Source organism: Drosophila bipectinata, chromosome XR, assembly GCF_030179905.1.
Source record: "Drosophila bipectinata strain 14024-0381.07 chromosome XR, DbipHiC1v2, whole genome shotgun sequence".
In the NCBI taxonomy this organism is placed as follows: domain Eukaryota; kingdom Metazoa; phylum Arthropoda; class Insecta; order Diptera; family Drosophilidae; genus Drosophila; species Drosophila bipectinata.
In genome coordinates, this window is record NC_091735.1 from 129,768 (window position 1) to 143,407 (window position 13,640).

The window sequence follows — 13,640 nt, forward strand, 5'->3', positions numbered from 1 at the left end:
CACACAATTTCACTGTTCACTTGCGAATTTTTCGCGGATTAATTGCACCAAAAAAATATGTATGTGTGTATGTATGTATGTGGATGCTCATATGCCTCGACCGTTGGCAAGCGAATGGATAACGGAGAGGCCGAAAACGGCGAGGAATAAGTGCAGCACACAAAACGGAGAGGGATGGACAAATTTGCAAATTTGAAGACGAAGAAAAGTAGAAAATCTCAAACTGCCGTTGTGTCGGAAAACTCGGACTTGGAGTTGACACGGAGGGAAAAACAATCTTGCAGCAGTGTGAACGAAATTTAATTCGGACCAGTGCTGAAGACCGGCAGAGAGAAGGAGACGGAAAAATGTACTTATCTTTTGGCGGAACAATGCCGAGAACTGCTGGTAGAAGAAAATCTAGGAAATATCCGGCTTGAAGGACCAAAATGTTGTAGGGGGGCGTTGCTGCCGCAAGAAGTCGGGGGCGTCATGGTTAAATTCAAAACGCGTTCAGCTTTATTTGCTGCTTACAAGAGATTGCCAAAACTTAACTTAGAAAAGAACGGACGATCGACGACGGCCAACGAAAGAGCAAGAGTGCATAGAGGGGCGAGCGCGGATGCGCTCTTCAGCGCGGATGCGCTCTTCAGCGCGGGTGCGCTCTTCAGCGCGGGTGCGCTCTTCAGCGCGGAGGTGCTCTTATGTTCAGCTGAGCGGCGGCCCAACGGCCCCTCACATTTACATATTTGTATGTGTATATATATATGTATATGTATGTATATGTATATATGCATATGTATATTAATGCAATTAAATTGATTATGAAATAAAAGTTTTAATCTATCTTTGTGTACTAGTTGTTTTTTCTTCTTATTATTTAATATTGTTATGTTATCTCTATCTTCTATTTGTTTTACCTTATAAGGACTGGTATATTTAAAATCTAGTTTATGTCCTGTTTCATTTTTCAATAAAACCTGATCTCCTATTTTTAAATCCAAATCTAAACTAGTTTTGTCGTAAATAATTTTTTGTTTTAGCTTATGAGCTTCGACCATTAGTCTAGCTCTCTTAAATGCCAGTTCTAATCTAAATTTTGATCCTTTAGCGTAATCTTCTATATTATAAAAAGGATTATATCTACTATATTAAAATGTTTTGATAGATTTGACCTTTTGCCAAAAACTAATTCATATGGACAATAGTCATGTGCCATAGAGGGTGTTGTATTGAAACAATAGGCGAAGAATTGTAGCCATACATTCCAATCCGTTTTGTCAACTGAGATGTATGAACGAATAAACTCATTGAGTGTTCTGTGGCTTCGCTCCACGGTACCTACAGTTTGGTTATGATGTGCAGTCGAAGTTATTTTTTCAATATTTAAATTTGTACATAAATTCTCAATAATTGAATTTTTATATTCCGTACCCATGTCCGTAATGAATGTCTTCATTGGACCGTACTTTAGAATAAAATTTTCAAATATAGCTTTAGCTACTGTATTTGCACTTTTATCTGGTATTGGTGATGCTACTAACTATTTAGTTAAGTCGCAGATGAGTGTTACTGCGTATTCGTTTCCATTATCAGATTTGGGTCGTGGACCAATTGTATCCACAATTACTCTATCGAAAGCTCTTTACGGAGTTTCGGTTATGGTTAATGGGGTCTTAGTGTGTTTAGTCGTTTTAGACTTTTGGCATTTAGGACATTTCTTTATATACTCTTGTATGTCTTTGGACATATTTTTCCAGTAATAGTGTCTCTGGACCTTGGCCAAGGTTTTCGTAATGCCTGTATGACCACCTTGTATAGGATAATCATGGAATGTAGACAATATAGCTTCCTTATCTTTATTATTTTTTATTACGGTCACCGGGTTGAGTAGCGCTACTCTTAATGATTTCAGTATATAATTGCCCATATTTTTAAAATTATCAATTGAAACATGTTCAAAGATATTTTCCCACGGTGCCACTTTGAGTTGGCTGATTTTGTGAATACCGGCCTGCTTTTCAAGCCTTTGGAAGAACTGACCTAAGTCAAGGGTTCCATTAGTACACAAATCGCTAACATCATGTCTTGCTGTAATTTTTTTTCCGCGCTTAAATAATTTTATCTTATTATTTATACAAGGTCACTACTTTACGTACCTCATCATTATTAAGGACTTCATATACGTTGGGCTCTGAAGATTATTTAATAGATTGCTTATGCAATTCTTTTTGTTCTTTTTCTACGCAGGATTTTTGTCTACTTTGGTTTCTGGTAGTGACTTTTAGAATATTTATCTGAATCTTTTTCAAGTCTGTGATTGTTATTCTGGAGAGCGCATCGGCTACATAATTATCTTTGCCCTTTAGGTACCGTAAAATTATATTCCTCTAATTCAAGTCTCATTCGTGTTAGTTTGGAACTGGGATTTACTTAAATTATTTATTTATAAATATAATTTATATAATAATATTATAATATTATAATATTTTATTATAAATAGTAATTTATAAATAAGGGATTTATTTAAATAAGTGCTCTGTGGTCTGTTTTGACAGTGAAATGTCTACCATAAATATATGGTCTGAAGTGTGGTATTGCCCAATGAATAGCTGCAAGTTCTTGTTCTGTAGTGCTCTTGTTGCTTTCACCTTTCGTAAAGGATCTTGATGCGTATGCCACTGGAAGCTGAAGTCCATTTTTGTTTTGAGTTAGGACTGCTCCACAAGCGTATTTGCTAGCATCTGTGATTATGCAAAATTCTTTGCTAAAATCTGAGTATTGCAACAGAGTCGGATTTATTAATGCTGATTTAAAATATTCAAAGGCGTTTTGACATTCTGTTGTCCATTCGAATTTTACATTTTTTCTACATAATCTTGTTATGTGACGGGAGTATTCTGCAAAATTCTTTATGAAACGTCTGTAATAATTGAGTAATGAGTAATGAGTCGTCTAGAGCTTTCCATCTAGAGCTTTGCATTTATGTCCTAGGAAAGTGACTTCATGCATAAAAAATTAACATTTTTCAGGATGTAACTTAACTTTACATTGCCAACTTTATTTTTCAGGTTGTGTTGCCTACATTTCTCGAAAACATCAGTTAAGTTTTTTACCATATGATTTTCATATGACTTACATATGACTATTAAGTCATCCATATAAAAAAATGCTTTCGAAGGTTCTAATCCAGAGAAAGCTATAGTCATCATTCTCTGAAAAGAGTTTGGCGCTATTTTTAAACCGAATGGTAATCACGTGAATCGATATGAACCATTTTTTGTTGAAGAGGATGTTATATCGCGTGAACTTTTTTCGAGTTCAATTTGGCGAAAACCTGACATTAAGTCAAGGCATGAAAAATATTTCGCTCTACCTAGTTGATCCAAAATATCGTCGATTCTAGGGAGCGGAAATTTATAAGACAAGAATTTTTTATTAATTTGACGATAGTCAATTACTAATCGCCATTTTTTATTCTCCGAATTTGGAAGTGATTTTTTTGGTACTAACAATAGTGGGCTATTATATGGTGATACAGAGGGTTCCACTATTTTATCTTGAATGAGTTTTTGGACTTGTTTTTGAATTTCGTCTTGTTGACTATGAGGATTTCTATAATTTTTTATATATACGGGTTCATCATCAGTTAATCGCAGTTTTTGTTTATAGAAATTACTTGTAGTGATTGATTCGGTTCTAGTCCGAATACATCACTTTACTTTACTTTACGAATACAACTTTATGCACCCATTAATAAAGTTGTGAGTTGTTCGTTGAATTGAGGAGAAAAGTTTTTCAAAAGTTGGGATACTAAAATTTTTTCTCGGGTTTCTAAGTCAGTTTATACTACTCTGTAGTTTGAAAGTGGTTCATGCTGAATATTTATACCCTTGCAGAGGGTATTATAATTTTGGTCAAAAAGGAGAAGACGTGAAAGAGACATCTCCGACCCTTAAAGTATATATATTCTTGATCAGGAGTTGATACAAGCATGTCCGACTGTCCGTCTGTCTGTCCATCTGTCAGTTTCTACGCAAACTAGTCTCACAGTTTTGGAGCTATCGTCTTGAAACTTTGCACACACCCTTCTTTCCTTTGCACGCAGTATATAAGTCGGAACGGCCCGGATATTTTTGGTCAAATAATCCGATCAACAAAATTTCATAACGATCGGCCGACTATATCTTATAGCTGCCTTATAACTGATTGATCGGAAATGGTATAACTTTGGTGTTTTTAGAGTTAGAGAATTCAAATTTGACATGTCATATTTTGACACGAGAGCTAAAAATAATATGACAAGCCAAATTTCATAAGGATCGGTCGACTATATCCTATAGCTGCCATATAACTGAACGATCGGAAGTGACCCAACTTTTGTGTTTTGTGTGAAGATAGAAAGCTACAACTTGGTAAAGATTCTATTTTTGTTCAGTTGATCCAACCTACCAAATTTTATTAGGATCGGCCGACTATATTCTATAGCTGCCATATAACTGAACGATCGGAAATAGTATTTGGTAGAAATATCAACTTTCGTATATTTAAAGATAGAAGCTTGGGCCTTTTTTTAGATTTTGTATTTTAGTTAATTGGTTTTATTATGATCTAATCATAAGGATCGGCCAACTGTATCCGATGTTTGCGATATATATCCGGTTTTAACTGCAAGGGTATATGAACTTCGGCTCCGCCTGAAGTTAGCTTTCCTTTCTTGTTTTAATATAAGCTACTTGATCAGTATTTGTGGCATTTATTAGCCTTGTATATGCATTCTGGGCTATTGCTATGGTGTTTGCTATATAGATACCATGCTGAATTTCTTAATTCGGAACTAATACACTGTCTTTTTCTGAATTCATTTCAATTTTTCGGACGACTTAAGATCTTGCTGGCAGAATTAGAGAGTTATTGCCAGAACTGTATGTTATTGGAACATAAAAAGGATATTGGAGGTTATCTGGTCTTATTATAAGCCAGTCTTCAGACGGCTTGAACTCTAATTGACAGTTGTACCTTTTGATCAAATCGATTCCTAGTATTCCATCTCATGGAATAGCGAATTGAAAATATACGATATGGAAATCATGTAGAATTATGTATTTAGAAGTTGGAATTTCGATACAAGTTTAAGCTTTTGATTTGGTAACTTCTTGACTTATACCCTTTTTTATACCAGTCAATGTACTTTGACTGAAATTTATAGTGTAAACTTTGGTGTCTCTAACTGTTGTGTACCTAAAGGCGTCTGGGAGTTTTCCGAATCTGTATGGACTACCCTTACGTTATTGTTATGGTTGTGGCTATTATTGCCACGTTATTGGCTATTAACGTTATTGTTATGGCTGTGGCTATTATTGCCATTATTATTGTGGTAGTTGTTTCTGTAGTTATTGTTGTTATGATTATTTTTGTTTTAGTAGTAACCATTATTTCGGCTATTTCCATTATTTTGGTAATATCCGGTATTGGTATAATTACATCAATTATTACCTCCACCCCGATAATTGTTTTTGTAATTATTACCGCGATAGTTATTTCCTCGATGGGTGTATAATATGGAATTGGCATTGCCTGTCATTTCAGTACTGCATTGTATGTACTTGGTGACGGCTTCATTCATTGTTGCAAAATTGCCTGCTTCCAATATTGTTTTAAGGCGGCCATGCTCACAATTTTTAACCATTGTGGAGATTGCTTCCTTGGTGCTAAATTTGTCAGCGTGCTCGGCCGATAAACCATCATCAATATACGAAGCTTCTAGGAGTTTCCGTAGATTGTCGGTTGTACATTTTTCTGCCATTTTTCCTTTCTGGCTTGTTTTTGCCATTTTGGCTCTAACTATGTCGGACGTTTCTCCGACTTTAGTATCTTGCAGCTTTTTAATTATTGATTCTATAGCTGTTTCGTTTTGGACTCTGTACAAAGTTGATCCAATTATTTTGGATGTAATTACTTCTACAGCCAAAGCTTTCAATGTGCCTTTCGTTAGGTTAACTAACCTCAAAGCTGTTATGAATTTTTGAAGGTGTAACCTTTGCCCGTTAAATTCTGGGATGGCATTCGATATTTCCCCTAATGTATGCCCTTGGGGCAATTGTTTCGTCAGCCATTGTGGTAAGTTTTACTTCTTAAATGCTGTTGTCTAAATCTGATAATATATAATGGGTAACATAGGTTCTTATGTCGGGAGTTTGGTCCCTTGTAAAGATTGGTCCTGTAGCTCATTTGTATTTTAAAATTTCTTTGGAATTCTTTCATTGAAAAATTTCTTTGTATAAAAATTTCCTTATTTGGCCATATTTATATCCTTGCACAGGGTATTATAATTTTGTCCAAAAGTGTGCAACGCAGTGAAGGAGACATCTCCGACCCTATATAAAGTATATATATTCTTGATCAGGATCACCTCCTGAGGTGATATGAGCATGTCCATATGCATGTCTTATTTGGCCATATTTATACCCTTGCACAGGGTATTATAATTTTGTCCAAAAGTGTGCAACGCAGTGAAGGAGACATCTCCGACCCTATAAAGTATATATATTCTTGATCAGGATCACCTCCTGAGTTGATATGAGCATGTCCGTCTGTCTGTCCGTTTCTACGCAAACTAGTCTCTCAGTTTTAAATCTATCGCCTTAAAACTTTGCACACACCCTTCTTTCCTTTGCGCGCAGTATATAAGTCGGAACGGCCCGGATTTGCCGACTATATCCTATAGCTTCCAGATAACTGATTGATCGGAAATGGTATTTCCTTTGACGTTCAAATTTGACACGAAAGCTATTTTTGGCAACACATTACGACATTCCAAATTTCATAAGGATCGACTAACTATATCCTATAGCTGCCATATAACTGAACGATCGGAAGTGACCCAACTTTTGTGTTTTTGAAGATAGAAAGCTGGAACTTGGTACATATTTTCGTTTTGGTCAGTTAATCCGACCTATCAAATTTTATAGCGACCGGCTGACTATATCTTTTAGCTGACATATAACTAAATGATCGGAAATGGTTTTTGGTAGAAATACCAACTTTGATATTTTTGAAGATAGAAGCTTGGGACTTTTTTTTATATATTTTATTGTAATGAATTGGTTTAATGATGATATTCTCATAAGGACCGGCAACCTTTATCCGATGTTTGCGATTTATATCCGATTTTAACTGCATGGGTACATCAACTTCGGCTCCGCCCTAAGTTAGCTTTCCTTTCTTGTTTTAAGTTAATTTTTTCTCTTTCCTATATTATTTTTTTTAACATAGAGAAACCGGCCTAGTTATACCCTTGCAGAGGGTATTTTAATTTTGTTCAAAAGTGTGCAACGCATTGAAGAAGACATCTCCGACCCTATAAAGTATATATATTCTTGATCAGGATCACCTCCTGAGTTGATATGAGCATGTCCGTCTGTCTGTCCGTTTCTACGCGAACTAGTCTCTCAGTTTTGAAGCGATCGCCTTGAAACTTTGCACACACCCTTCTTTCCTTTGCACGCAGTATATAATTCGGAACGGCCCGGATCGGTCGACTTTATCCTATAGCTGCCAGATAACTGATTGATCGGAAATGGTATAACTTTAGTGTTTTTAGAGTTAGAGAGTTCAAATTTGACACGAAAGCTATTTTTGGCAACACATTACGACATGCCAAATTTCATAAGGATCGGCCGACTATTTCCTATAGCTGCCATATAACTGAACTATCGGAAATGACCCAACTTTTGTGTTTTTGAAGATAGAAAGCTTGGTACATATTTTCGTTTTGGTCAGTTAATCCGACCTACCAAATTTTATAACGACCGGCTGACTATATCTTATAGCTGCCATATAACTGAACGATCGGAAATGGTTTTTGGTAGAAATACCAACTGTTTAGGTGAGGGGCCGTGGTGCTGCTCACCTGAAGAGCGCGTCCGCGCTGAAGAGCGCACCCTGGCTAAAGAGCGCACCCGCGCTGAAGAGCGCATCCACACCCGCCCCTCTGTGCCCTCTCTTCTCGCTCGTTGGTTGTCGTCGATCTCATTTTGTACTAGTTTTTAAGTTGGCAATTCGATGTACGCAGCCAATAAAGCTGATCGCGTTTCTTTTGGAAACTACTGAAGACGCCCCCGACTTATCATTTCATCCCCATTTCTGGAGTCTTTTGCGGAACCAACGCCCCCCTACACATTTTGGTCCTTCGAGCCGGATTATCTGGATATTCAGGATATTTTGGATATTAGGATATCGTCCATTAGCAGTCCAGGCATTGTTCCGCCAAAAAATCCGCAAGTGAACAGTGAAAGTGTGTAGTGAAAAAAAAAAAAAAATTATATAATTTTTATTACAATTTTATTAAATTATTATGCCCCGGCGGGCATAATTAATATTGGCCAGCCGGTGTGAAATGGTTCCGGGAATCTCCAAGTTCACCGAACAGTCCGCCGCTGTCGTAATATTGGGTTTTCTTCCCCAATTTTTTACACCACATAACTTTTCCGTTTCCGCAGTTACATATTATCGACGCTCCACTGTGCCAACATATGCCCACATGCCCTTACATATATCCGTACCTGCATGCATGTCCACATATCTCCAAATATTTTCTGCCTCCAATTTCAGGAAATATATAACCGATAAAATTTAACCTATACAGTCCACTTATCGACGTTCCACTGTGCCATTATATGCCCCACATGCCCTTGCCCTACTTGCATGCATATATTTCTCAATATTTTCTGCCTCCAATTTCAGGAAATTGTTGTATTTTAGGCTGAGCAATAGTTCTATTTATTTGTAATAATGAAGGTGTTGTAGAAAAAGGTTGTTGGCAATAGAGGTGACAGAAACAGAAAAAGCCTTAGAGGAGATACTTATAAAAATAACAATGCTCCCGATATATATATATATATATGGTGGCGGATGTCAACATGCTTGGTGCGTTTGTGAAATACATGGTTGCAAGCAAGTTGACCGGCTCCTTGATTGTCGTTGTGAATGACAGTTGTCTTCAGTTGCCCTAAAACTTCGCTAAGGAAACTTCTAAGGTGAACCGCTTCTTTTGATGAGTCTGATAGGGCCATGTACTCCGCCTCTGTGCTTGACAATGCAACCGTCCGTTGCTTTCTACTTTCCCAGGATAGTGCTGCACTTGCGAACTTGAAGGCAAAACCTGTGAAAGATCTGCGATCGTCAATGTTTGCGGCCCAGTCAGCATCTGCGTAGCCTACTAGGTTTTGGCCACTTCGTTTATAAAACAAGCCATGGTTTTGGGTTCCTTTTAAGTAGCGTAATATCCTTTTTGCAGCCCTCCAGTGCTGTTTCCCAAAATTTGTGTTATATTGGCTTAGTGCACTCACTGCGAACGCTATATCAGGGCGCGTTGATACTGCCAACCACATTAAGGCTCCTACCAAACTCTGATATGGCACACTAGACATTTCTTCCTTTTCGCTTTCTGTGGTTGGACACATTTCCGTAGATAATTTTTCGCTTGTATTAAATGGAGTATTTACAGGCTTGAAGTTTTCCATGTTGAAACGTTTCAGGATGTCTGCTATATACTTTGGTTGGGACATGATGAACTCTGTCTTGTCTTCGCTTTGTTTAAATTCTATGCCCAAACAATACGATATCTTGCCCAAATCTTTCATCTGGAATTTGTTAGACAATTCATGCTTCAACTGTGAAAGCATTTGGACGTTATTTGTTGCTATTATGAGGTCGTCTACGTAAAGCGATACTATGAGGATCCCATTTCGTTCACGTTTTAAGTACACGCACTGATCGGCTGCGAGTGGTTTAAGATTCAGTTCTTTGAGTTGGCAGTCTAGCTTTTTGTACCATTTGCGACCGCTCTGCTTTAGACCATATAGTGCCTTTCTTAACTTGCAAACTTTCTCGGGGCCATACATCTTCTTCTCATTTGCTGTCAATATTTCCTGGAACTCAGGTGGGACGCTGACATAAAGTTCTTCCTCGATGTCCCCATTTAAATAGGCGCTGTTGAAATCGAATTGGTGAACATCCAATCCGAGTTTCGTGGCTAAAGCTATTAATGTCCTTATTGAGCTCATTCGGGATACTGGAGAAAAGGTCTCGTCGTAATCAATACCTTTGATTGCGTTGTGTAAATCCTTTTGCGACCAATCGAGCTTTTTGACAATTTATCTTTCCGTCGGGCGAATATTTTGTTCGTAGCACCCACTTCGTTTCGATAACCTTATGGTTTTTCTGACGATCGACAACCTCCCATGTATTATTCTTTTTCAATGACTTGTACTCGTTTATCAATGCCTCCTTCCATTCGATGGCGTTCGTGCCTTTAAGAGCTGCGCTCGCAGTTAGCTCCTTTGAGTTCATTGCAAGTGAGGTGGCTTCATAGAATATGTCTTCTTGATCGGACTCGAGCTGCTGGTTTGATGTGTCGATTCGGTCTGCAATTATTTGATTGTACATTAACTTGGGCCTTCCTGGTTTGCCTGTTAATATCTTCTTTGGTCTTCCGCGTCCACGTTTCATCAATATTTCCGGTTCTGGTTGTTCATCATCTGGTTCAGGGTCCTCTGGCTCGGGATCTTCTGTTTGGTTGCCGTCGTTGTCATCTGGGTCGTCATTTTCTGGTCAATCAACTGCTACTGGTTCAATGTCGATATTGATTGGGAATTCCATAAAATCCTCGTACTTATAGTCGTGCCCAAATAAGTGTGTAAAAACAACATCTCGGATTTTAATTAAAGTTTTGGTTTCTACATCATACAGCCTATAAGCTTTGGCATCGCTGCAGTATCCAACGAAAACCCATTTCCTGGATTTTGAGCTGAACTTACTCTTCGATCGTTTGTCCAGTGAGTAAGCAATTTGACCAAACTTCTGCATATGCTTCACAACTGGGATGCGATTGTTCCACAGCTTGAAAGGCGTTTCTCCACATAGGCTTCTTGAAGGACATCTGTTTCTTATGTAGTTAGCTGTGTTTACTGCTTCGGACCAGTAGCTCGCAGGCAGAGCAGCCTGTAACATGAGACAGTGAGCCATTTCTACAAGGGTTCGGTTTTTACGTTCGGCTGTGCCGTTTTGTTGAGGTGTATATTCAACGGAATACTCATGCTTTATTCCTTGAGCTGCAAGGTAATTTTTGAACTCATTATTGGTGTATTCTGTGCCGTTATCTGACCTGATTGTTTTTAGCTTCTTTCCAGTTCGTCGTTCTACGTAGTTCTTAAATTCTTTAAACTTTTGGAACACTTCTGATTTACTTTTGATAGTGTAGAGCTCGCACCATTTCGAGAAGTCATCTGTAAATGTCAGAAAATAACGGCTGCCTCCGTGGCTGTTTACTCGCATGGGCCCGCATACGTCGCTGTGGATTAATTCTAGTACATCCCTTGCCCTTGAATTCGATACTGGGAACGGCTTCTGGGACTGCTTCCCCTTGATGCATATTTCACAAATTGGGAGACTCTCCTTTAGGTTTACCTTAGCTCCTTGAACTTTGCCTTTTCCGATCAGTTCTTTCAGATCCGGCTCATTTAGATGGTCGAAACGCTCATGCCATTCTTTGATGCTGTTTTGCTTACTTATAGCGATCTGGCTGCTTTCGTGTGTTTCCTCGATCTGGTACAAGTCCAACTTGCGAGGAGCGGTAAAAACTAATTCTCCTCCTTTGGCTCTAACTACCTCAGCTTTCTCTTTCTTGAATATTACATTGAAGCCGTGATCACATATTTTTGAGACCGATAAGAGATTGGTTCTTAAATCCGGCACATAGAGTGCGTTTTTCAGGCTGAACTTGTTGTTTGGGGAGAACTGCACGCATCCACTTCCTTTTATATCTGTGGCCTCATCGTTTGCCAGTCTGAGCTTCGAGCCTTCAGCTGGCTCCAGGGTCTCGAACATATTTTTCTGTGAGCACATGTGTGACGTTGCTCCAGAGTCTAGACACCAGTTACTGCAATCACTGTTTGTATAATTTGCTATGTTGATGTACATGCTTTTTCTCTGGTTCTTCATTGGCTTTGATCTACACTCAGCTGCACGGTGACCGACTTTTCCACAGCTGTAACATTTAAACTTAAATTTTTGATTGGTGCTTAGTTGTTTCGGCTTGCTGGGATTATACTTCTTGTGCGCCAATAATGCTCCAGGCGTCGACTCTCTTGGATTTCTGTTTCTTGCCTCGTATTCGTCTAGTAACTTAATTTTTAGTGCTTCTGTTGATATTAAGTTTTCCTGAGTTTCAATCGCAATTCGAAACTGTTCGTACTCCTCTGGTATACTGTATAGTAGCAAGATGGTTAACAGATCGTCAATATTCCGCAGATTAACTTCGTTTATTTTGTCAACTAAATCGGAAAACTTATCTATGTGGCTTCTCATATCTCCGCCTGCATTCATTTTCAGTAAGATCAGCGATTTCAACAGTGCGGCTTTACGGGCTAGCCCCGTAGACTGGTAAGTGTTGTGCAGCTTTACCCATATATCATTTGCAGTTTCGCAGTTCTTCGTATGCCTAAGTTCCGATGTTGACATGGCCAAAATGAGATCGGACTTAACCTTTGCATCTTCGTTTATCCATTGTGCGAAATTATCTTCGGGTTTTAAAAGAGTCCCGTTGACATATTTCCACGAGTCATTTTTTATCAAAAGGGCCTGCATTTGTATTTTCCAGGTGTTGAAATTGTCTTTGCCCAAAGGCTCTATGCGTATACTAGCAATACTCATTTTGCTTTTTGATCTGAGTTTAGTTATGCTACACAAGCTAACATTTCACGTAGCTACACAAGCAACGAACACGCTTCTTTCCTCTGTTGCCAATAAGATTTTTACATGCACACGTGATGTATATATGTGTGTGCCGGCAATTTCACCACTGAATTTGAATTGAATTTTGCCATTTGAACTCACTATTTGTTCACTATCCTTCTTTGAACTATTCTCTGGCGCAGTGGAAGCGTGCTGGGCCCATAACCTGTTGTATTTTAGGCTGAGCAATAGTTCTATTTATTTGTAATAATGAAGGTGTTGTAGAACAAGGTTGTTGGCGATACAGGTGACAGAAACAGAAAAAGCCTTAGAGGAGATACTTATAAAAATAACAAAGCTCCCGATATACATATATCGGGTAGTGCTGCCAATTGTATTTCCAACAGAAATATATAGCCAAACAAATTAAAAAAAAAAATCAATTAATTATAAATTTATTTATTTATAATTATAACTACAAAAATTTATTTAATTCGTATTTTCCGTCCGAGCAAAAGGCCAGGTTTTTTTAATTCACCTTTCCGGCCAGTCAATAATTAAAGTCCAAAATTTAATTATCGAAAAAAAAAAAAAATTATAATTAAATAATTTAATTGTCGATCTTCTTTCTGAACCTAGCCGCGGTTTCAATTCCTTCGTTCCAGCTTCGGGTTACTTAACCTCCATTGATTAAAAATTGAAATTTTCAACTCCACCCGTCTGTTTCCATAATAATTAAATCCGACAATTACTCAAAAATTAATTATTTTTTTTTTTTTCTCTGTGTTCAATCCAAGCCAAGGTCAAGTCCACCTTTCCGGCTCCGCAAATTCGACAATAGTTAGGAATTGAATATTTACGTACGGGCCATACTGGTCGAAATATACAAACATATATAGACAGTCATCAATTATTTTTCCGAACGA